This window comes from Ochotona princeps, chromosome 6, assembly GCF_030435755.1.
Source record: "Ochotona princeps isolate mOchPri1 chromosome 6, mOchPri1.hap1, whole genome shotgun sequence".
Classification (NCBI taxonomy): Eukaryota; Metazoa; Chordata; class Mammalia; order Lagomorpha; family Ochotonidae; genus Ochotona; species Ochotona princeps.
Window position 1 is genome coordinate 30,960,928 of NC_080837.1, and position 25,033 is coordinate 30,985,960.

Sequence of the window (25,033 nt, forward strand, 5' to 3'; positions counted from 1 at the left end):
CAGTTAAAGTCACACTGAATGGGGGAAAGGTTGAAAGTATTTCCTCTCAGATGTGGACAAATTCAAGGACATTGGCATTTGCCACTCTTAATATAATACTGCAAGTTTTAGCAAGATCAATTAGGGAAGAAAAATACAGGGAGTCAAAATTCTAAAGAAGGAAGCCAAAATATCTGTCTTGCAGATGACATACCTGGCAAAACCTAAACACTCCACCAACAAGTTAGAACTCATAACCACATTAAGTTTTAGGTTACAAAATAAACACAAAAACATAGCTTTTGATATACTAATGATGGACTCACTAGAAGAAAAATGTCATGTACAATACCAACAAAAATATATTTAGGAAAAATTTAACCAAAGTGAAAGATTCCTATAATGAATATTATAGAGCACTGATGAAATAAATCAAGGACATAAAAAATGGAGATAGCCCCTCCTCATGGAGAAGAAACATTATCAAAATATCTATACTACCTAAGATAATCTACAAATTCAGTACAATCCCTATGAAAATATCAATGTTGTTCTTTAAGACGATTTTGTGGTTTCATTGTATCATGATCTGAACAAATCAAAATCTGGGTGGTGAGGCAGCTCCTTTCTCCTTTACCTCTTTGGGTTACTACAGCAACTTGTCAGTAGATTAAAAACAAAAAAGGACAACCTTTTACGTTATTTAAGTCTTTCCAAGGCATGAGCTGGTACAACACAAACTTTTGTCAGATGTGATTAGTCGAGTCCAAATATCATGCAGAATACCCTGGTGGCAGAAGTGCACTGTGCCCATTCCCTCCGCGACCCTGCTCATTTGTGTATGATATTTGGAGCATCTGCAGGAGTGTGAATAGTATCAGGAAGAGGAGGGTGGAGGAAACAGCATTGAGTGCCTGAGTGGGAGGATTTCAGCCAAGGTTGTGATGGAAAAACCTGAATGTCATGGGTGCAAACCCAAGCATCACTGATGTTCTTCAGTAGAACACCTGGTGGAACCCCCTAACAGGGTCTTCATCAGCCTTGAGCTGACCCACAACCATGCTGAAGATGCAGCTGTCTGGGCTGGGCTCATGGTTCTGCACCAGGATGCTGTGCTGGATTTCCTGTAAGGGAAGGCTAGACAACTTCTCTGCAACGGCAGCTTTCCCTTGGAGCTGCTGTCCTTCCCAAGTAAGGTATGATGCAGCTAGCAAAATGGCACCTAGCTGGGTTCTGCCATTATCAAGTAAATGGTAGTAATGCCGAATGAAGCTGGATCCAATTTGCTCCGAAATTGGTTTTTCTCCCATTCTGCAGTGTCGTCAGGCCCTGCTGAAACCTGCAGACACACTCCTCTCAAGAAGGGGTGTTCTTCATCTCCATGGCTATCCTGTCTCCAGCCTGGGGGCTGAGGGACTGGCCCAATGTCATTCTTTATACACATAGAGAAAACAATCCTAAAGTTCATATGAAGTCATAGAAGAACCAGAATAGGGCCTGGCACAATAGCTTAGAGACTAAAGTCCTACATTAAACACACCGGGATCCTATATCAGCACTGGTTCTAATCCTTGTGGCCCCACTTTCTATCCAGCTCTCTGCTTGTGTCCTGGGAGAGCAGTTGAGGATGGCCCAAAGCATTGGGATCATGCACCTGTGTGGGAGAAATGGAAGAGCTCCTGGCTTCAGACTGGCTCAGCTCTGGCCGTTGCAGCCACTTTGGGAGTAAATCCATGGAGGGGAGATCTTCTTCTGCCTCTCCTCCTCTCTGTATATCTGACTTTGCAATAAAATAAGTAAATATTAATAGCCAAAAGAATTCTGAGAAAAAAACCAATTTACATATCTACATGTGTATTTCTTTTTAAAGATGTATTTATTTTTATTAGAAAAGCAGATTTATAGAGAGGAAAGACAGATCTTCTGTCCACTGATTCACTCCCTAAGTGGCCACAACAGCTGGATCTAAGCCCATCTGAAGCTGGGCATCAGGAGCTTCTTCCAGGTATAGGTGTAGGCTCTCAAGACTCCAGGCCATCTTCTACTGCTTTTCCAGGCCACAAGCAGGGAGCTGGATGGGAAGTGAAGCAGCTGGGACACAAACTGGTGCCTATATGGGATCCCAATGCTTGCAACGGGAAGATTTAACCACTGAGCCATTGTCCCCGGCCCTACACATGTTTCAAGCCAGAGACGTTGCGATATCAGAACTGACTTCATAGTATAGCACACACCTATAATAACTAAAACATGTATTGACATAGAAATTGACATACAGATCTATTTAAATTGATGGAGTAGAGACCAGAAATTAATCCATGTACACAGACCCAAGAATGAGAAATTATCCAGACCACATATTGGAGAAAGGACAATCTCTTTAATAAGTTATGTGGGAAATTGAACATGTCCCCTGTCTCTGCCATATCAAAAATCCACTCAAGATATATCCAAGACCTAATTTAAGACCTGAGACTATGAAGTTACTGAAAAATGTAGGGAAATTACGTTAAGACATTGGTGTAGGTGATGACTTCTTAGAGAAAACCCTCAAAGGTCAGTTGACAACAACAAAACTAGACACCTAGGATTATACCAGCCTCAGAAGTTTCTGCACAGTAAAGAGACCTCGGACAGAAGGGAAATGTATTTGAAAGCTGCATTTCTGACAAAGGATTAGTATCCAAGTTACATCAGCAACCCAAAACTCAATGAAAAACAAGAAATGTAATGAACAAGCGGGCAAAAGACCTCAATATGGTTCTCAAAAGAAACTCAAAAGGCCAAATATTTGAAAAAAAATGGTCACCATTACTAGCTATCAGAGACATGCAAATCAAAACTACGAGATGTCACTTTACCCTTTCAGTATGGTATCTAAAAACTAGATAGTAATGAATGCTAGTGAGGTTGTAGAGGAAGGGGAATGCTTAGACACTTGTTGGGAATATAGAGGAATGCAGCCACTGGAAAGCAGTGTGGAGATTTCTTAAGGACACTGGATATAGATTTGCCATGTAATCCAACAGTCCCAATTGTGGACATACACACACCAAAAGGAATGAATGAATTCAGAGATGTTGTATCACCATGTTTATAGCAACACTGTGCACAATAACCCAGTATGGAATCAACCAAGGTGTCTGTCTTCAAATGAATGGATAAAGAAAATGTAGATACAACTGGAGGATTACAGGTTGAATAAAGTAAGCTGGACACAGAAAAATACCACATCGTCTCTTATACAGGGCACTGAAATGTAAAAAAGAAAAAAAAAAATCAGAAAAAAAAAAACCCCAACCCAAACAAACAAAAACACACAGAAATGCCTGTGTCAGTATTGCTGGAAATAATGATCAATTCTTATTTTTCAAACCAATGTTCACAGTAACGTACTAGGGGCCAATTGGCTAATGCTTTGTCTGCAAGCACAGGCACTCTGTATGGGCACAATTTTGTGTCCTAATTGCTTCCCTTCTAATCCAGTTCTCTGCTTATAGCCTGGGAAAGCAATAGAGGATAGATCAAGATCTTGGGACCCTGCACATACGTGAGAGACAAAGAGGTTCCTAGCTCCTGGCTTCAGATTGGTTCAGCTCTGTCTGTTGTGGCCATTTGAGAAATGAACCAGCAGATGGATGATCCGTCTCTCCTCTCTGCAAATCTGCCTTTCCAATACAAATAAACAATTCTTTCTAAAAAATCATATACTGTAGTTTACCAATCTGTAATTGTTCTAAAATTTGCTGTTTGAATAAAATGGTCATTTATTTCTTACAGCTGTTGGGTATGTTCCAATGGAACTGTTTTTTTTTAATCTGTGGAATACTTTATCTACTAAGGCACTACAACATAAATTAAAAACAAGGGGAAAAGGGAAGTGAGAGGGAACTACTATTGTGTTCATAGCACTGTATCTATAAAAGCACCGAATATGCTCATTGTAGTAAATGAAATTAACATCAGAATCGTGTATTGCTATGATCAGAGACTCACGCATTAAGTTCCTTAGATTTTTACAAAGTCAAGGAATAGTGGGTAAAATTTGCATATTTTTGTGTAAAGTATAAAATTATATTTTAAAAAATCTCAGGAAATTCCAGATGATAGTACAGTCAAATTTCTGAAAACTAAGGTTAATAAAAGAAAATCAGAAAGCAACCAGGAGAAAACTGGCACCTTAAATGCAGGGGAACAATGATTTGAGTGGTACTCTAGTTTTGTCAGCAATAATCCCTAAAGAAGGAAGAAAAACAAAGAAAACTCCATGTCAAATTTCCATATTCACAAAAATGGTATAGAAATAAAATCAAATAAATACATTTCAGGTCAGTGAAAAGCAAGCAGACAACTCGTCACCAACAGCTCTTTAAGACATGCCACCTGGCAGGTTGGCATTGACCTGGGATCCCAGAGTTTGCTCTGCTTCTAGTCCAACTTCCTGCTAAGGTGCATCTTGGGCTGAAGCAGGAGACGGCTCCAGCAATGGGATCCCAGCCACCCACATGGAAGACTGTTGGGAGCCGTATACTATAGCCATACTGAAGCCATTTTTGAGTATAGATTTAGGTCAGTGGAAAGTACCAGCTAGGAAAGTGCAAGAGAAACCAAGTTTTAAGACACCCTGCGGGGCCCAGCGGCGTGGCCTAGCGGCTAAAAGTCCTCGCCTTGAATGTGCCGGGATCCCATATGGGCGCCGGTTCTATTCCCGGCAGCTCTACTTCCCATCCAGCTCCCTGCTTGTGGCCTGGGAAAGCAGTCAAGGACAGCCCAAAGCTTTGGGACACTGCACCCTTGTGGGAGACCCGGAAGAGGTTCCTGGTTCCCGGCTTCGGATCAGCACGTACCGGCCCGTTGCGGCTCACTTGGGGAGTAAAACATCGGATGGAAGATCTTCCTCTCTGTCTCTCCTCCTCTCTGTATATCCGGCTTTCCAATAATAATAAAATCTTAAAAAAAAAAAAAAAAAAAACTTGGTATGCTCTTATTTAAAAAAAAAAAAAAAAAGACACCCTGCGGTTTACAAGTCATCTAGCAACCCACCCTGCTCTGACCACCCTTGGTGCTCATGACAGGATGTTGGCTCATGCCCTACCTGACGGCATCCTCTTGAGAGCATAAGGGGTTTGGGAAATAGCTACCCAGAAAGAGTTGTGAAACCATGCCCACCTCTTGCGAGCATAAGGAGCTTTTAGAGATAGCTATCCAGAAAGAGCTGTGAAACCATATCCCAGACCCTGCTTCCTCCTTCCCCTCACCCATAGATCCTGTTTTGCAGATTATAAAGCCTTGTGTGTGAAAATGAAAGTTGGTCAGCTTGGTCAGACAACTTCTTCGTGTCTCTTGTCCCCCATTTTCTCCTAGGTTGGTTGTGACCCCCGTTGACTGTCCTGCTGGACGGGACAGAAGACCAGGCTCCTGGCTTTGGCCTGGGCCAACCCCACCTGTTGTAGGTCTTTGCAGAGTGAACTCGTACAGAGATCTTTCTCCTTTCTTTTGCTTTCAAAGGAAGAGTAGCTGTGTTGCAATAAAACTTTAAAAAGCTCTTTAGGGCAAAAGGAAATATAACCAGATGGAAGTTTGGCATTTTAGGAAGGAAAGAAATGGGCATCAGAACAGGTAAATAGAAACTATTTTCCCTTAATTTCTCCAAACAAATCTTAAAAATATTGTCTCAAAGCTTTATAATGTATATAGGTGTAATACATATGACAGATACAGCAGAAAGAATAGGAATGACTGACCAATGGACTTACATGGTTGTAAGGTTGTATCATCCACATTAAATGATACAGTAATATTTCGTGATAGCAGTCTATTCATACAGGTATCTGTACTTATTAATGCTCAGACATTTACTCCAGTGAGTAATATATGTGCTGACACATTTAGAGATAAGTGGACCAATCCCATTTTTTTTTAAAAAAATACATAAACATTAGTGAAATCTGTGTGGTTAGAGAGATCAAATAATATGTGATAAGTTTAGGAAAATGTTATTGGTGTAATATATACTTGCTCACGGAAAGCTTACTTGTGCAGTGTTAGGAAACATTAACATGGGGGCTGGCACAGTGGCACAGTGAGTAAAGCTGTTCCCGGTGGTACTAACATCCCATTAGGGCACCAAAGTAAATCCCAGCTTTCCATTTCTGATTCAGCTCCCCCAATAATGCACCTGGGAAAGTAGCATAAGATGGCCCACATGCTTGGGTCCTGAATAAATGAACTAGAAGAAACTCCTTGCTTCAGACCAACCCAGCTTTGGCTGTTGGAGCCACTTGGGGAGTAAAGCAGTGGACGGAAGATCTGTCTGTCCCACTTTCTGTAACTCTTTCAAACAAATAAATTTTCTAAAAAAATAAAATGCTTGAAATATTTCAAGTTTGAAACTGCATCTATAGAGATTTATATGCATTTTTTTCTAATATAATATTTACAATTGGATTTAGAAGAATTTTTGACAGAACTTTTTTTCAAACTCAAATGTCAAAATAAGCACAGGTTTTAGAAATGTTTTCAATATAGAAGTTGTTAAAAAGAGAAACTACTTAAATTTCATCATCTAGCAGTGTCACTTTCAGTATTTTGAATTACTTTTCAGTATTTAAAAAAAACTTAGGATATTATCTTTCACTATGTTGATTTTCTTGACACTAAGTATTTTCTAAAATACCAGTCTTAATGGCTAAGTTACATGGAGACATTTTGATAGGAATAAATTTACCTGTTATCTGACATGGAAGATGTCAACTTTTCATACGGACATTCATGTGGAAAGAGGTCACAGAGAATCAAGAACTAGAAGGACAAACACCTCAGCTTCAAGGCTAGCATTGCTGCATGGCAGGTTAAGCCACCGTTTATGATGATGGCACCCTATATTGGAGTGGTGGTTCAAGTTCCAGCTGCTCTGCTTCTGATCCAGTTCTGTGCTAATGCATCTGGGAGAGCAGCGAATGATGGCCCAAGTGCCACTCACATGCCATACTTGGATGAAGTTCTTGGTTCTGCTCTGGAACAGCCATGGCTACTGCAGGTAATTGAGGCATGAATCACCAATGCAAGACAGATCTATCCGTCTCCCTTTGTTAATCTGCCTTTCAAATAAAAATAAATCTTTAGAATCTCAACTTCAACACAAAGAATTAAAACAGTGGAACACTGCTTTAAAAATTTTGATGGTAGGGCCCAGTAGCGTGGCCTAGCAGCTAAAGTCCTCGCCTTGCACGCGCCGGGATCCCATATGGGCGCCAGTTCTAACCCCGGCAGCTCCACTTCCCATCCAGCTCCTTGCTTGTGGCCTGGGAAAGCAGTCGAGGACGGCCCAAAGCATTGGGACCCTGCACCTGCGTGGGAGACCCAGAAGAGGTTCCTGGTTCCCGGCTTCGGATTGGCGCAGCACCGGCCGTTGTGGCTCACTTGGGGAGTGAATCATCGGATGGAAGATCTTCCTCTCTGTCTCTCCTCCTCTCTGTATATCTGACTTTGTAATAAAAACAATAAATCTTTAAAAATTTTGATGGTAGATGCTTATATTTCAATACTCAGTCTGTCAAAAGGAATAATACAATATCTTTAAACTTTTTACTTTTTTTGTGGGGGAAGGAACTTCTTTGGGGTGTTCCCAAAACATGAAAGAAAAAAAAGTGGAAGTCTAAGGAGCCAGGAAACAGGAACGGAATGCAATACAATGGGAAAGGAGAGAATTCCCAGGATGTCTAGGAAGGGAAGTTTTAAAGAGCAGGCACAAAGTGCAACTGATTTAGGATTGCAGGAAAGGCTGGGGACAACCAAGGAGGCAATTCTGGAAGAAAAGTTACATGTACAGCATGCTTGAGTTTGAACTGGAGAGAACAGTTATAACAGTTGCTAGGAAACTGTGGTTGAGCAATGAGACGCACAATGCGTGTCCTCTATTTCGAACGCTTGAGACTGGAAGTGTTTCCGATACAGAATTACTTCAGATTTCAGAATACTTGCATATGCCTAATGAGCTCTCTTGGGGATGTGTCCCTTGTAGATTGTAGGCAAGTGTATGTATATGGCAGGAGGCAGGATATGTAAACACCAGATTTTTGTTTTCCATGGATGGAAAGTTAAATACAAAATTAAGAAAATTCATATGAAGATATTATAAATTTGAACTAAATACTATACAAAAGCTAAAAAGATACAAAGTTGCTCTGAAGGACAAAAATGTGAACAGCTTTTGCTGATTTCCCTCATGATTTTTTTAGGCTTTTAAAAAAGTATTTATTAACCAGGAGCGATCCTGACAACCTCTTAACAGGAGGTCATATGCACAGAACAGGGGGGGGGACCCCAGAGTGGACCAGGTGGACAGGAGGAGGCTTGTATCCCAACCCTGAAGACTAGGATCCTCACCAAGGACTATCAGTATGGGCACCCAGGACTACATCCCAACAGACAAGGAGAACACGGGGAATTGGAGTGTCTTCGGAAGCAGAGAACTCTGAAGTCGCCCAGCCCCGTCTGGATCTACCAAATGAGATGGAAGAGGCCCAAATCCTTCCTTGCAGGACCCAAGGTCATCAGAACAACAGCCAGGAGCCCTGAGGGATCTGCAGAAATAGAAGAACAGCAAACTTCCTTCGGGACTAGGGAGAGGAGCTTCTCCTGGTCCTTACTTAGTTCCAACTTTGGATCCCTACCCTCGCTTGCAATGACCATCAGGATTGCTCTGGAGCTCCCCGCTCCCAAAAAAATAGGATAGTCAGAGGAATACAAGGAAAGCTTAGAACCAAACAGGAAACGATCAGCGTGGATCCACATATACCTTACTAGATAGGACACAAAGATTAGTTACTCCTCACTAGGGGATGGAGCATTTCTCTGCACACCCCTCCTAAAACTGTTCTGCACCTCAACTGTTGACAAAGGCCTTGTAAGTTTTTAAGCCAGTTTAGATTATCCTAAAATCTACTAAGTTCAGCAAAATTATGCGTCAACACAATAAACTGCTAAATACTAAAATGAAAACAGACACAAGACAGCTGAATAGTACCCTATAGGCACTTTAAGATGTATAGCAGCTGGTTCTGTGTACAAACAAAAATTGAAGGGTCAATGAAATAGTCACAGGATGTGGTTAAGAACTTGCACTGTTATAATGTATTGATTACTCAATACCATGTCAATTAATTCCATAATGTTGTAAATTATTGTTGATGTTGTGCTGGGGTTTGTAATTGATCAGGGTGATATTCTGCCAGCTCTGCCTTCAGACCAGAGATGGTCTCCCCAAGAAACTGTTCAATTTATCTGGACAATAAGATGCTGGACTCTATGCTTGGTATGTGTTTGCAACAAAAGAATCTCAATTTAATTTGAACTATAATATTGCAACAAGGTGGAGGAATCCACCATCGGGGGAGGGCACGGGGAGGGGATGGGGGAATCCCAGAGCCTATGAAACTGTCACATAATGCAATGTAACAAATAATTTTTTATTAATTATTTTGCATTATGTGACAGTTTCATAGGCTCTGGGAATCCCCCCACCCCTCCCAACGCTCCTCCCCTCTGGTGGATTCCTCCACTTTGATGCAGTATTACAGTTCAAATTCAATCAAAATTCTTTCCTTGCAAACGTATACCAAGCATAGAGTCCAGCTACTTATTGTCCGGATGGGTTGAACAGTTTCCTGGGGAGACCATTTCTGGTCTGAAGTTAGAGCTGGTAGAATATCATCCCAGTCAATTAAGAGTCCCAATATAACATCAACAGCAATTTGCAACATTATGGAATTGACAATTTTTTAAAAAAGCATTTATTTGAAATCAGAGTTACAGAGAAAGATCTTTTGTCTACTGGTTCACTCCCCAGATGACTGCAATGGCCATGGCTTGGCCAGGTCAAAGCCAGAAGGTTCATCAGGGTCTCTAACATGGGTTCAGGGTTCTGGGAACTTATATTTTCCAGGCTATTAGCAGGAATCTGGATTGGAAGTGCAGCAGCTAGGACACAAGCTGACGCTCATGAGATGCGTGCATTGCAGGTGGTAGCTTAACTCACTATGCCACAACACTGGCTCCAACTTGTTCAAAGTCTTATAGGAGACACATGTGAGTATTCTGCCAGCCCATGCTGAAGGACTTCTTGGTTGTAAGAACTCAAGGGGCAGCCTGAGAAGCCCTGCACCATTTATGCTGTAACTTCTTATAATGGCCTGTCAGAGTAACACTGATTTCAACTACTGGAAAGAATTTTGCTTCAAATTTTTCATCTTGCTTACAAGGGAAGGGGTGAAGGGTTTAAAGAAAAAAAGTGGGAGGGGGAGGGGAAAATGCAGAAAAGGGGATGGGGAAAAAGGGAGGGAGAAAAGGGGGAGGGGGAAAAAAGCGATAAACAGAGGAGGAGAGGGAGGAGGAAGAGGGAATTTTGCTCATTCACTCTCCCATGTAGTGGTTTACTCCAAATGTCCCAATAGCCAGTCCTGAAGTCAGAGTCCAGGAAATGCCACCTGGGTCTCTCACAGGGATGGCAGGGACTCAGGTACTCACACCATCCCAAATGCTGTCTTCCAGGATGCTTCGGAAGCTGGGTCAGAAGCAGAGTGGCCAGGGCTCAAACAGGAACTGGTAAATGGAACATCAGCAGCCTAAGCGGCAGCTTGCCCTGTTGCACCCAAGGCCCACTCCAGGGTGGGGTTCCTAACACCACCCCAACCCATCCTGGGACCTTCACTGTCCACAGATTCAGATAATGCCTAGGTACCTCAGAAGTACAGCTGGATGGCTGCTGTGAAATTGGTTTGCAGGAATATCCACCTACCTGAGGGCTGGAGGGACTCGCAGGGATCACTACAGCACCTCATCTTAGAGAAAGCCTCACAAAGCTAGAAGAAAGCTTTTGAGGGGTGTGGTGAACACCTTCACTGTTGAGGATTAAAGCAGTTGAATCCAAGGCTCCTCCACCTTGACATTCTATAGTTTCTTCCTCAGTCTTATTTAGATTCGCTACTCAATAGTTACTACTTAGGGGAAGTATTGGGGCCCAGAAGATGCTAATCATCTCTTAGTTTTCCTAGGAACATTGACTGCATTTATTTCCTCTTGCCTTTCAAATGTTCCTCATGTGTTTGCAGGGAATATATTACAAATAGCTGGAAAACTACATTCTGTGTGCTCCAGGGCTCAGGTTTTCTGTAGCCTTATTTTTGTTTACTCAAGCTATAAAACCTTTAACTGAGACAGAATTTATCAATTTCCTTTGTACTGCTTCAATTTAAGATTTGAATATATCTTCTTTGCATGCAAATTTAGAACCATTATCCCTGCCCAGTTTATTGAAACCTTAAAAGACTAGCTTGTAGCTACCATCCCTTTCCATTTACATGAGTACAGTTGTAACCGTTTTTTCATTAGTATTTGCCTGTCATGATTTTCTACCCTTCTACTTTAAACCTTTCTGTAGTACAATTTTATATAAAGATTTTTTAACTCATTTAAAAACTAATCTCACAAGTTACATTAGAAAAAAAGATTTTGAAGGCAGAACTATAGGGAGAGTAGGAGAGAGACCCTTCATCCACTCCCGATTGATGAAAACGGCCGAAACCGGTCAGGCAAAGGCAGGCTCCTGGAACTCCATCAGGGTCCCACACAGATGGCAGGAGCCCTCGCACTGGCTTCCACCTTTTTCCCAGGTGTATGAACAGAAAGCTGGGTCAGAAGTGGAGGGGCGAGGCTTCTGCTGGGTCTCCTAAGGAATGCCAGCAATGCAGACACAACTTCATCTCCCACACCACTACGTGGGTCCCTACACGCTTAGGTTACTGCTATGTAAAAGTTTATGTAACTGTTGCTTGTTAAAATGTATCCATGTAATTGAGTTTAGATTTTTACAATATGTTTTGTTTTAAAGATTTATTTATTTTATTACAAAGTCAGATATACACAGAGGAGGAGATATAGAGAGGAAGATCTTTCATCCGATGATTCACTCCCCAAGTGAGTGCAATGGCCGGTGCTGTGCCGATCTGAAGCCAGGAGCCAGGAACTTCCTCCAGGTCTCCCACACGGGTGCAGGATTCCAAGGCTTTGGGCCATCCTGGACTGCTTTCCCAGGCCACAAGCAAGGAGCTGGATGGGAAGTGGAGTTGCTGGGATTAGAACCAGCGCCTATATGGGATCCTGGCATGTTCGATGTGAGGACTTTTGCCGCTAGGCCACGCCGCCGGGTCCTACAATATGTTTGAGAGCTTGTTTCTGTAATTTATTCTTGACAGCTTGCTCTGAGTTTTTAGTGAAGAAATATTTGATACTTTAAATTTTGCTTTAAAGGTAACTTCTTTGTTTTAACCGGGTCTTTGTGTTTCCTGAGTTCCTTCTCTGGATTTCTTCCGAGTTATGTGTTTCTTCTTGGATGCTTGATGTCCAGGGAGCTTCTGGCACTCCTTCCTGCGGTTCTTTGGTCCGCAGATCTCTCTCCAGCCGCACCCTGTCTCACTTTCAGCGCTTCCCTTTCTATGCCTGTCCTCTCAGGTCGGCCATTTTTTCTCCTCTACTCAAAGGTAACTTCTTTGTATGAATTCAAATTCGTGGGTTTCTTTAAGTGCTTTCAGCAGACATTATTTCACTGCCTTGTTTTGAATTGAGAAACTAACTTCTGATCTAGTTGGTATTCCTGAGAAAGTTGTCTGTTTCTTACTGGATGTGTTTTGTTTTTGAAAGGAGTGGGGGATTATTTTTAAGATAACCTCTTTAACTTGACATTCTACATTCTGACTACAATGGAGCAAGATTAATAATACTCATATTTACTCTGTGTGGGATTCCTGAGGCCAAAGGTTCACGATCTGAACCTAGTCTGGAAGAGCTTCAGCTGTAATTACTATGGAGAATTGCTTCTCTCCATTATCTCTGTCTGCAATTCTGATTAGGTGTAGCTCGAACTTCTTGACCCAAGCTCTGACTTTTGATTTATTTCACCTTTTGAATTCTGTATCTTGAGTTGCATTCAAGTCAATTCCTTTGTCCTCTTTTCAGCTGCTTCTAGTCTGCTAGCTTATTGTATTTCTAACTTTTTTCTAAATGACTTGCATGGTTTTAAAAAATTTCCAGTGATTTGAGAACTTACACCTTCCCAACACCTTCTCATGTTTGCAGCATTTTTAAACTATCAAACAGCTATTTGCTACTGAACAAAATAATCAGCTCCTTGTCACAGGACTGCAAATGCACCAGAGGTTAAGAACAAGAGAAAAGGGCTTATTCCAAGACTCAGACTCTTGGGGAGTGATCTCTGGGTCCAAATCACGCTCTTGTATGGTCCATCATTGTGGTGTAGTGAGTTAAGCAGTTGTCTTCAATGCTGGCATCCATATGAGCACAGCTTCAACTGCTCCACTTCCCATCCAATTTTGGGGAGTAGGGAAGGACAGTACAAGTGCTTGGGCCACTTCCAGCCATGGGGGAGAACCAGAAGGAGTTAAAGTCTCCCACCTTCAGCCTGGTTCAGTCCCTGCTGTTACTACCACTTGGGTACTGGACCAGTTAATGGAAGAGCTGCCTCTCCATCTCTCACTATGCCTTTCAAAAAATTCTTTTGAAAACTTTAAAACTCAAAGGGTTTTCTTTCTCTCCTGACAAGCCATCAAGAATTCTTAAAGGATAGCTGCCAAGTGGAGGTTAGAAAACTGAGCACCATCAATTGAGAAAATTAAGATTTTCAGACTTGCCCTGATGATCTAGGTGGAGACCTGTTGAAAATGGAACTCAGCTGTTTGGAGCTGATGGTTGAATATTTATCTTCAGCTGGGTGTGAAGTTTACCTTCTCAAGTCATTTTTTCGGTAGGCTCTTAAAGCCTCACACACTATTTATTCACGGCTGATTTACAACACCAGCAGCCAACTTTTGTTGGTCCAGATACAAAAAGGCACAGCAAGATGCCATCATCATGGTTGCAAATTCCCCACTGTCAGTGCTTCTATTCCATATCTGCACATAGAAGCATCGACTCCAGTCAGCTGCTTCCTGCTGACTAGAAGCAGAGCAGGGACTTTTTGGAAGGGAACATTTTGACATGGTGATGTACATCTTCCTTGGATTCTCCCTTTAAGGGGAGTACAGACATTTGTTTATCTGCTATCTTACATGTTTAAAGTTTCTGCCCATATAATCCAGTTGGAAAATAATGCAGGATAGAGGCCTTATAAATGTTATGCTTCTTCTTAGGCATAAGGCTTGGGCAAGAGCATGTTTTAGCCTTGGAACAGAGATACCTGGAAACAATGCTCTTGCTTCCAAAGTTTCCTGAAAAGCTACTGCTTTTCTAGTTTCCCAGTCTGTATAACTTCTTCCATGCAAGGAGACATTGGTCCTTATTTCTGTTCATTCAACAGTATATTCTAGCAGGTATAGCTCATACATAGCTTCCTCAGAACCTCAGAAAGGTCTGGATAACCTCCCAAATGGCAACCCAGTGATTCAGAGTGAGAGTAGGGGACTCTGAAGGACTCTGCCACCTGCAGCACACCAGATAGCTGTTATTCTAAGACACCAGCCTTAAGTGACAAAGTCCAGATATCTGTTTTTATATACTCTGTCCTTATCCCTGTTTTCTTATCACCAAGAAGTCAAAGAGCTAGCTCAGGTCTTCTGAGCCCAGAATTCATGCAATTTACAGATTATAGCAGAAAGTAGGAGAACTCAAAGCACCATATCTAAATGGTGGCTCTCAGTAAAGACTGAAGCTCTGATAGGCTATTGTGATCCACCACATAATCATGCCTAAAAAATCATTTTTCATTAACTCTCACGCTTATATTTGGCACCAGTGACTCCATCTCAACTTCCATATTCCTCCCTCACCATCTCTATTGAAAGCAGTATCGACTAGTCATGCCATAGTTAGACTGTTTCACATTGCCAGGATGAATTTGGTCTTGACTGGTGTTATCTGGAACCATGTGGGGTTGGGAGATGGGGAGGCAGAGCGACACAGCAATCAGGAGTAGGTGACAGAAACCCTTCCAACCACAGTTAAAACAGAGGTAGAAAGAGGATGCTAAGGTGATGTTGACCTGGAGTCCATTATTAGAATTACCATCACTTTTGAGAGCCATCTCAAGCTGTCAAGTGAGCCTTATCTTGCTAGGAACACTGTGCTTCTATAGAACTCTCACAGATCACAGGCAAGAAACTCAGAAATGTACAGCAAAGCTGATAAAAAACATTTAAAAATGTTTGGATCTTGAAAAAACAGTTCTCAAAGACATTTGTAGCTTATTGATAATTTCATTACAAGGAAGAAAATTTGAGTTACCGGATAGATTTGGAAACAAAGTTAGGAAACCTGATCCAGGCAGACTTTGGTGCTCATTTTACACCATCCAAGTTAACCTCTACAGCTGTTACCACTCTATACTGAGAATCCCATCCTTGGCGGTTTCCAGGATCTGATTGCAAATCAAAAGACTCAGCTCAGAATTGAAGAGTTCATAATTTTGAACCATTTTGTCAGAATAAGATCTTAGCTCATTGTAAAATAATCCATTTAATCTGAGTTCTCATGGAAAGCTGTGGCCCACATCTAATCAGAGTTAAAGTGATCACCTAAACATTTCAGAATTGGTGTTAATTCCCTAGGACTCAGTTCTCCCAGTTAAGACTTTTCCAAGTTACGTAAAATCTTCACCACAAAGGAAAGTTTGGCAAAACCTATGCAGAGATTTACTGAAGTCACATGAATATAATTTCACAGATTTATAAGTTAATTAAGGAATTCTTACTATAAGCATAAAACACATGCATATATGAGACAGAACAAAGGAGTTTTCTGTAACAGCTTTTTATATGAACTTCAACCTTAATATTTATCAACTGAAATTACTTCTCAGTTCTAACGACTCGAAATAGCCCTCCCCACCTTTTTTTGTCAGTTGAATCCTGCAGGAAAGACTTAGCACTTAATTCACAAGTTTAGATCAGGTAAAGGAGTTGAACATTCTGATTCCTGGTTTCGTTGGCACCTTAATAGAGAAACACTTTGTCATATCCTCACGTTTTCCTGTCCACACTATGATCTGTGCAGGGGGCTTCTGTGAATATCACAACTGGCTTCCAGAGCTCAGGCCACCTCTGGCCCCTGCTCACCAGCGTTCTTACATGGACAGCGCCCCCTAACGCATTCTCCTTGAGCGTCAGTTGCCAGAGACACAGCTGCTGGGGGGGTGGGGTTTAAAGCACTTAAGGGGTTATGTTAATCACCTGCGTCTTCGGGCTTTCGCTATCTGAAATAAACCAAGTTTTGTTTTTTGTTTTTGTTTTTCCTTCGAACCATCAGCCTAGATTCTTCCTTATCAATATTCCTCATCAATTACTACCACAAAAGCTTACACACAATGCGCTTAATCCCAATTATAAGATCCCTGACAGAACGTCTCTAGATTAAGGATAGCATAGTAGCTCAAGAATTTACTTCACCCTCACCTTTCTTGGAGACCTAACAGACTTTTGGACGGAACGGAAATTGAAGGACCACATTCAACGAAGCGAGATATTCACACCAAGTTCTCCTCGTAGGGGGATTTAGAGTAACAGTCTCAAAATCTTCTGTCTCATCTATCGGTACCACAACAAACAACCCGTGCTTGACCCAAAAGGCAAGGAGCCCCGACTATACAAACCCCAAATAGTAGCAAGAAAGCATTCCCGGGTGCACCGGCTTGACTTACCCAGTCTGGAAGCCCGGCGACTCTCCCACCAAGTATCTTCCCCTGGCACGAATGAGGCATTTGTCGCTAACTGACACGCAGAGCAGATGGGACGATCCCTCTCGGCGATAGCAGGGACGTCCTTGGAGTCCCAGTCGTGAGGTCAGGCCACCAGGAGCAGCTCCGGGGGTTGGGGTGGGTGGTGTAAGGAGTGGGGAGGCGTTTACAAGCTCTGCGAACTTTGTCTACAAATAGGCAAGAGCAAGGCCGCAGGGAGAATATGCCCCCAAGTCCTGGGCTCCTCCACCAGTTCTGTTCTCAGACGAATAATGAGACCTTCACTGCTGGCCACTGGGCAGCTGATTCGCCAAACATGAAATCCTGGCCAAAGTACAAGGATGTATCGAGAAGCCACGAGTCCTGAGGGCAGAATTCATCGCTGGATCCAAAATGGGCTCCTTCTTTCCCAAAAAGCCCACAAGAAAAGACCTTAAGGGAAAGGATAGCTGCAGGTGGAGGTTAGAAAAGCAATGGCAATTGGTAGGTGAGCAGCTGTTCGGGGTTGTTCTGATGATGGCCGATTGGAGGCACCTTGACAATGGAGCTCCGCTGTGTCGGGTTGACAGCCGCGTTCTTTGCCTTCTGCTGGGGTAAGGTCAGGCTTCCAAATCCTCTCCTCTCAGTCAGCTCATGAAACTGCGTGGGGACTTCATTCTTCACAGGTGACCCAACACCAGCAGCTGGCCCTGCTTAACCAAACTAAAAAAAAGAGCAGGGAACTGGCTTTCGTTATGCTTACTATGTTGCTGGGTGTTCTAACAGCCAGTTTTTGCAGCGGGAAATTCTAGAGTATTGCTTCTTCTACAGTTAGCTAATGGTGTTTTGTTCCTTTATGAGCTTGGGGATATTTTCCAGCGATATCTCACATACCTTGGAATTTTATCTTAGTTATTCGCTGAAATCTAGGTCTAATTGAAGGGGTGCTACTCTACAAAGAATTGTGTTTGCTTCCATGATATATCCAGTGATCTTTCTAATATCGGAATGCTTGAAATGATGTGTGTATGTGTTTCAACTCAAAAGTATGATTGTGCTTGATATTTCAGAAAACAGCTTTGGTTTCCTTGTACCTGAAGAAGGTTGAAGTAGGTAAGCTTGACAGTCACCTCTATGAGGTTTGTTTCTCTGTATTTTGTATGCTAAGTGTTTCAGCTTTCAGAGATCTGGGGGGCGGGAGGGAGAGGATTCTGACTTGTCTGACAGGGGCTCTGTGGTTTATCTTCTGTGCCTTTTTTTCCGTAAGCCACCAAATGACTGAATTTTTAAAAAATCGTTCATTTATTTGAAAGCTAAGGTTACATAGAGAGGGAAGGGAGAGAGAAGAGCAAATTCTTTCTGCTGGTTCAATTTCCAAATGGCTACAACCACCAAAGCTGGGCCAAAGCCAGGAGCTTTCTCTGGATCTCCCACGTGGAGATCCAGGGGTCCAAGCACTTGGAGCCATTTCCCACTGTTCTCCCAATGCATTAGCAAGGAACTTGTATCAAGAGTGGAACAGCTGACCCTCAACCAGGTCCCACATAGGATGCTGGTGTTACAGTTGGTGGTTTAAAACAATCAGCTACTGTGCCGGCCACTTGACTGATGTTTCTAATGCAATCCTTTATCTTTAACAGTTATTTTGCCTTTCCCTTCATGCTTTCTGGTGACTTGGGACCTATGCGGATATTCCCAACTTTATTTCTGTATCAACCACTATTTAATGATTTGTAGCTTCCATGACACAATAATCTGCATAAAATACTTCAACAGTTCATGGAAGATGGTGAGTTTGGCCTAGTTAAGATGCCAGTTAATTCGTCCATATAACACAGCAGAGTGCTTGCGTTCGATTCCTGCATCTGGCTCTCAACTCCAGCTTCCTGCTGATGCAGGTCCTGGGAGCAGAGGTGATAGTTTAAGTCCTGGATGCCCATGAGCCAAGTGGGAGACCTGATTTGATTCCTGCCTCTCTGTTTGGCCTGGGAGCTGCTTCTGACATTTTCGAGGTGAGCATTGAATGGGAGCACTCTTCTTTTTCTGTTTCCCTCTCTCTTCTCTTTCCTCTCCTTCTCTGCAATTGCATACTTTCAAACATCTTAAAAAAAATTGTTCACGGAAAATCAGAGGTAAATGATAAATTTATTTTGGTGCCAAAAATTTTGACATACATGCAGTTATTTCACTTTTTGAAGACTTCAATATTTATGACTCTTGATAATTTTTGATAAAATAAATTTATTTTTAATTCTAGTTTCTGCAAACTTTCAATTAGACACCCATACACACACACCCCATATGCCCTTAAACTTCAATATTCTAAAAAATGTTATTCCAGAAGTAAGTTTCTGGCTGTTTCATTTAGAATATTAAGACAAATGTACATACCTTATTTTCTCTCATTTTTGATTTTTCCCATTTACTTCCTTCTCTCCATCTTTTTATTGTATTTGGGTTTTCCTTTCTCACATTGCATTTTTCTCTTATCAGTCTATTTTTATTTTCATTTGCCCATGAAATTCTTTTCTTTCTTGTCTCTGTTCTCTTTTCTTCCTTTGCCGTATTTCTTTCCCTTTATTAACTACTTTTTTCCCTCCTCACTTTTTCTTTTTATCATTAATGCCATTTTCTTCAACAAAGGCTAAAAAGGTTTTGTCTAACCCAGTATTACTGATTAGGAAAATGAGGATATACACCATTGGATGAGATCCTATTTATGGACTGTAGTGCCTTTCACATAATAAATGCTCAATAAGTGATTCTGCTTGTGTGAAATTTCATTAATGATTCTGGCTCTGTAGTGAACACATTGTGAAGTCAAAATATTGCCAAGTAGACTGTACCTGTGACTCAGTCAAGCCTAACCCAAACTGACAGAGAAACTGATGGAATGTTAATTGATAGCAGCTGGATGACTGGCATGCATGCAGCCACAGGAAAGGGCCAAGATCTCTCAGTGAGTATAAACCTAACAGTTATCAAAGACTCCAGAAGCTTTTTAATGAGAATGACCTCTAGTTACAATTGGAGTGGAGGGGAAATAAAGATAGTAATTTGAAGATTGGGGGTTTTAGCAAGTTCCACTTACTAGCCACTGACTTAGAAAATGAGGTTCATGGAATTCCTATGATAGTACTGACCTGGCTTTAATGATATCAAAACTCCATTAGGTATATTCATGATTTGCTGGTTAGCAACATTGGGAAAATATAGGTTCCAACATTTAAGATACCATTATCAGTGTCTTGGCTGATAGAAAACAGGTGATTTGATTTGCTCTGTAAGTGGTCCAAGAGGGACAACTTATTCTTTGCAATCAGTGGATCATCTTCTAGCTATATAACAAATACCTCTGCTTATATGAAAAGTCTCAAGTGAATACTGAAATAAAGTGACAAGGCTGAAACTTACTACAGGTTCTAGGATTGTTGTGGTAATATCCCCACTTTGGAGTGTTGAGATTTTCACAAGAGAAATTAGTGCTCACCCTGTTTGCTAAATGAGGTCTCTGGTGAATTAATATAAGGCTGACTGATGCAGCTTAATTTTACTAGTTGATTATGTTTGCTTGACTTCAGCTCTGTTCAACATGCCAAAGCATGATTGTCTTTAGGCATATACTACTGAATTGTTTATTTTCCCTCAACATCCACCTTTATTTTCTGTAGCATCTTAAAGCACATGATATCACTGCATTTTATCTATGAAGACTTCAGAATCCTGTTATTTCTCAGAGGGGTCAAGTTTATATCCAGTTGGTTCGACAGAATTTGTCACAAGAAATGAAACCAGTCTGGTATTTCCATCTTACTTGTATGTATGTACTTGTATGTACTTACTTAATGTATGCAGTGACTTCCTTGTATGTATCAGGAATATATTAAGTGGTTTCATTTTTAACCCTTTAATACCCCTTATAAACTTGTCCTCTTCTTTCGAGATTTCCAATCTAGGAGAACAAATCCACTTAAGTATTCACTACCCAGACATGGTGCCCTATGCAAAAAGTTTTTTGTGCAATGTGACCCTCTGGCTCTGTTTGGTAGGCTTTCTGCTCTTTTTCTCTCCTATGGAATCTCAGAAGGATGCAGGCGAATGTAACACTTGCATGTGTTTTTTTTTTTTTTTTTTTTTTAAAGATTTTATTGTTATTGGAAAGCTGGATATACAGAGAGGAGGAGAGACAGAGAGGAAGATCCTCCATCCGGTGCCTCACTCCCCAAGTGAGCCGCAACAGGCCGGCACGCGCCAATCCGATGCCGGGAACCAGGAACCTCCTCCGGGTCTCCCACGCGGGTGCAGGGCCCCAAAGCGCCGGGCCGTCCTCGACCGCTTTCCCAGGCCACAAGCAGGGAGTTGAAAGGGAAGTGGAGCCGCCGGGACTAGAACCGGCGCCCATATGGGATCCCGGGGCTCCCAAGGCGAGGACTTTAGCCGCTAGGCCACGCCGCCGGGCCCCACTTGCATGTGTTTTACCTATACCTGAAAGTGTGTGTCTCTGATGAAAGAATATTCATTCAGGAGACAAAGCATTGTTCTTATTTTTGAAATCTGAGAGTTATTCCTTCATCAGAAAAGTCATCTTTGTGTTTTACCATTACGCAGTGCCTATGTCAGTCATGGGTTCTGTTTCTTTGTGGTTATTATGAAGAAGTGGAGGAAGACACACAGAACAAACAAACTCACTTTGGAAGAATGAATTTGCTTTTTCATAGAAAGTAAGGAAAGTCAGTCAAAGCACTACAGAATTGTATCCATCTGGTATAAATTATTATCTGCTATGAAATCTCTTAGATTGGAATATTTTAGGTGGACCTTTTAATCTTAGCCAAGAAAGGTTTACCCCTTCGTGTTTCAATTCAAAAATAAATTTGGAGAATTATTTGAATGTTTAAAGGGAACAGATGAAGAAAATGAATATCTTAAGTATATTATGTGGTTTAAAAAATTAAAAGTAGAAATTCTCATCTTTGAGAATTCAGTTGTATTAAAGAAGAGGCTGTTTTTATTAGGAAGAGATCAAGCTGAAGGCACGAATGCCCAGTGGCACTGCCCTAGAAGACAGTGACAATGTGGAGACTCTGCTTTATAACAGGCAACAGAAGAAAAGGCAAAGGAGGTATTGGGGTAGAATTAAAGCAAAAGGCAAAAACAGATTACTCTGTGATAACATGGAGTGTGATACAGTAAGATCTGAAGGCAGCGTCCAGGGTCAGCCACAAAGCCTATAGTGCGTAAAGTGGGAGGTTCATGTTAGGAAACATTGATCTAGTTGGTAGCTTCCAAGTCTGATTCTGCATAAGAATTTTGTAGAACATTTTGGGAAACTTCAGATTCTCAGACATAGGCCAGAACCACTGAATCAGGCTCTGGGGATTAAGGTCGAGAATACGTATGTCCCTGTTGTATTAGCAGGGAGCTGGATCAGAAATGGGATAGTCAGGACTCGTGACATTCTAACATTGAATGTAGGCATCCTAGAGGCAGCTTAATCAGCTGTGACACAATGCCCACCCCTGAATAAGTATTTTTGGAAAGCTCCTCTGATGATTCTGATGCTTATCTAGTTAATAAAGAACAGTAATAATATTCAATGGCTATATAATAATTAATTCTAGGTATGTGCATGTATTTTATTACTATTAAAAGCAAGCAAGGCAATTAACATTCTTGACCCATAAACATTTGCTCAACTATTAGAAAAAAACTCCATGGAGGTAAAATTTCATGTTTAATGCCTATAAACCTTTTAGAGTTAATCAACATTTCCCTCAATGTTGCCGGAGACCACCCTTTATTGCATTTCCTTTCTAATTCTTAGCATTTGTACTTCATCTTTCTTAATTGTTTGAATGAAAATTTTTTGTAGTTTTAACTTGATTTTTGTTATATACCTCTATGCATTTGAATATCAATTTTTGGATTTAAACGTGAAAATCAGTTCTTGGAAAGTGTTTGTGTACACTAACAGTCACCCACAGAATATGTCAGGTTGAGACTGGTCCATCTCTTCATCTCTAACTCTGGAGGAGATGAGGTTAGAAACAGTGGTGCCCCATGTTGCCCTGTTTTCCTAATTCCTCTGTGTGGGAGGAAAGTACTTTTGGGAATGATTGAGGCACAGAGAAGTTTATCCTGGGGGGTGGGTAGGAGGGCTGGACCATGATCCTGCATGTAATGGGTGAACTTCTCTGTAAACATGTGGATGCCAGATACCTCACTGTTCTGAAATGGAATTGGCTAGGAGAAAACATACTAGAGAGTTTGTACTGTGGCTAACAGGCAACCACATAAAGGAGTAAAGAACTTTCTGAAAATTTTAAGAAACATCCGATGAAAGACTGTCTTGATTATTGGAATTATTTTATGTGTACTTCTTTCCTGTTACTGGCATCATCCCTTTGTTATGTATCACTTGAAAGGTTTCCATTGTGAGAAGTTATTGGATGATTTCATTGTGGTGTGAGCATCATAGAGTACTCAGCACTCACGCAACCCTAGGTGGTGTGGTCCACTGCACACCAAGGCCATATGGCATATCCTTTTGCTTGTAGTAAACCTGGACCAAGAGAGATGAGGGGGTTGTCTTTCATCTTCTAATTCCCTCCCAAAAAAGCCACAACTGGGGTTGGGCCAGGCTAAAGACAGGACACAGAAATTATATCCAGGTGTCCCATGTGGTTGGCAGGAACTTAAGAATATTTGAAGCCACCATCTGTTGCTTTTCAGGTATATTAGTGAGCAGTTGGATAAGAAGAGAAGTAGGCAGATATCAACCAGCATTCCAATCAGTGAAGATCCCAAGCAGATGTTTGACCTACTACACGACAGCACATGCCCCTGCTAAATTTTTCCTGGGAATTTTCTTGGGGATTCTTCTTTTTCTTCTCCTGCAGTTTGAATTTCTCTTGTCTCTGCTTCATCTATGTATTCCTGCCCCAGTTCTTTTATAGCTTTAAGGGACTGCCACTTTTTATACAACCTAAACCTTGTCAGGTAGTGCATATTATAATTATTTTACTTACAAAATGTTCTCAATTTTGACCAAAGCCAGGAGTCTGGAATTCTAGAAGAGTCTCCCACAAGGGTGGCAGGGGCCACCCTCAAGCAGTGGTTATTATATATCAAATTTAACCTTTTTCAGCTGACTAAACTATACTTGCTTCTTGTAATAATTCCTTAAATATAAGTGTTTCTGAGCCCATTATTCTGTCCTATCAGTTTTCATAGTCCTATTATCATACACTTTCATAATTTACATAAATTTAATCTTTCACATCTAGCAAGGAAATTCTTTTTGTTCTGATATTTCCTGGTTATTATTCCATACGTTTTCTAGGTGATTTTTAAAATAAAAATAGAGTGAGAATGAGAGAGAGCTCTCTTACCTCTGGTTCACTCTCCAAATACACCCGATGTTAGAGGATGTAAGGGTGGTAGGAAAAGGTTGAAGCTGGGAGCCAAGAACTCGATCCCAATGACTTGAACTGGAATCATGACCTGGAACCGCAAGTCAAACTTCCAATATAGGACATAGAATGTCCTAACCAATAGGTCAAATATTCATCTCCAGATAAAAATTTAATCATTTATTTACTGTCTGACATGGCATTGGATTTCACAGAATTTATGATTCATTCTGTAAGACTGCCATTTTTGTTGACTTTTTCAATTTGAGACCAGTTACATTTGTCTTTTAAATTTTTACGTTCTTCAGAAAATCTCTATTGCTTTTGTTTTGCTCCCTGCATATTCCTCAAATTTCTTTCTAATTATTTTATACTTTTTCATTGTATACATTCAGTTTTCAATAGACTAACATTTATATAAGGGACTCGTTGACTTAAAAGAAAATTCAGAGGATGACACCAAGGCATAGTAGGCTAATCTCTGCCTGTGGTGTCGGCATTCTAAATGAATGCTGGTTGCTATCCCAACTGCTCCACTTCTGATCCAGCTCCATGATTATAGCCTAGAAAAGTGATGAAGGATGGTCCAAGTGCTTGGGCTGCTCCATCCATATGAGAGACCTGAAAGATGCTCCTGTCTTCAGATTAGCTCGGCTCCAGCCATTGGGGCCATTTGGGGAGTGAACCAATGGATGGAAGATTACTCACTCTGTCTTTCCTTCTCTCTGTGACTCTGCATCTCAAAGAAAAATAAATTTTTAAAAGGGGGAAATCCTTGCCTGCCCTCACCAGAAGGGCAGGGCCTAAGGAGGAAGCTAAAAACAAGAGCTGAGAACACATCCTTGGTCTCCTATGTGTATGGCAAGAAGTTATCTGCTTGAACCCTTACTATTGCCTCCCATGAGCTCAACTAGTAAGAACT

General features: G+C 41.3%; 1 pseudogene; it reads right to left on the reverse strand.

Moving 5' to 3' along the window:
• Positions 1-908: 908 nt before the first annotated feature.
• Positions 909-1,289, reverse strand: LOC101536722 (nuclear transport factor 2-like; annotated as a pseudogene).
• Between the last annotated feature and the right edge of the window lie 23,744 nt (positions 1,290-25,033).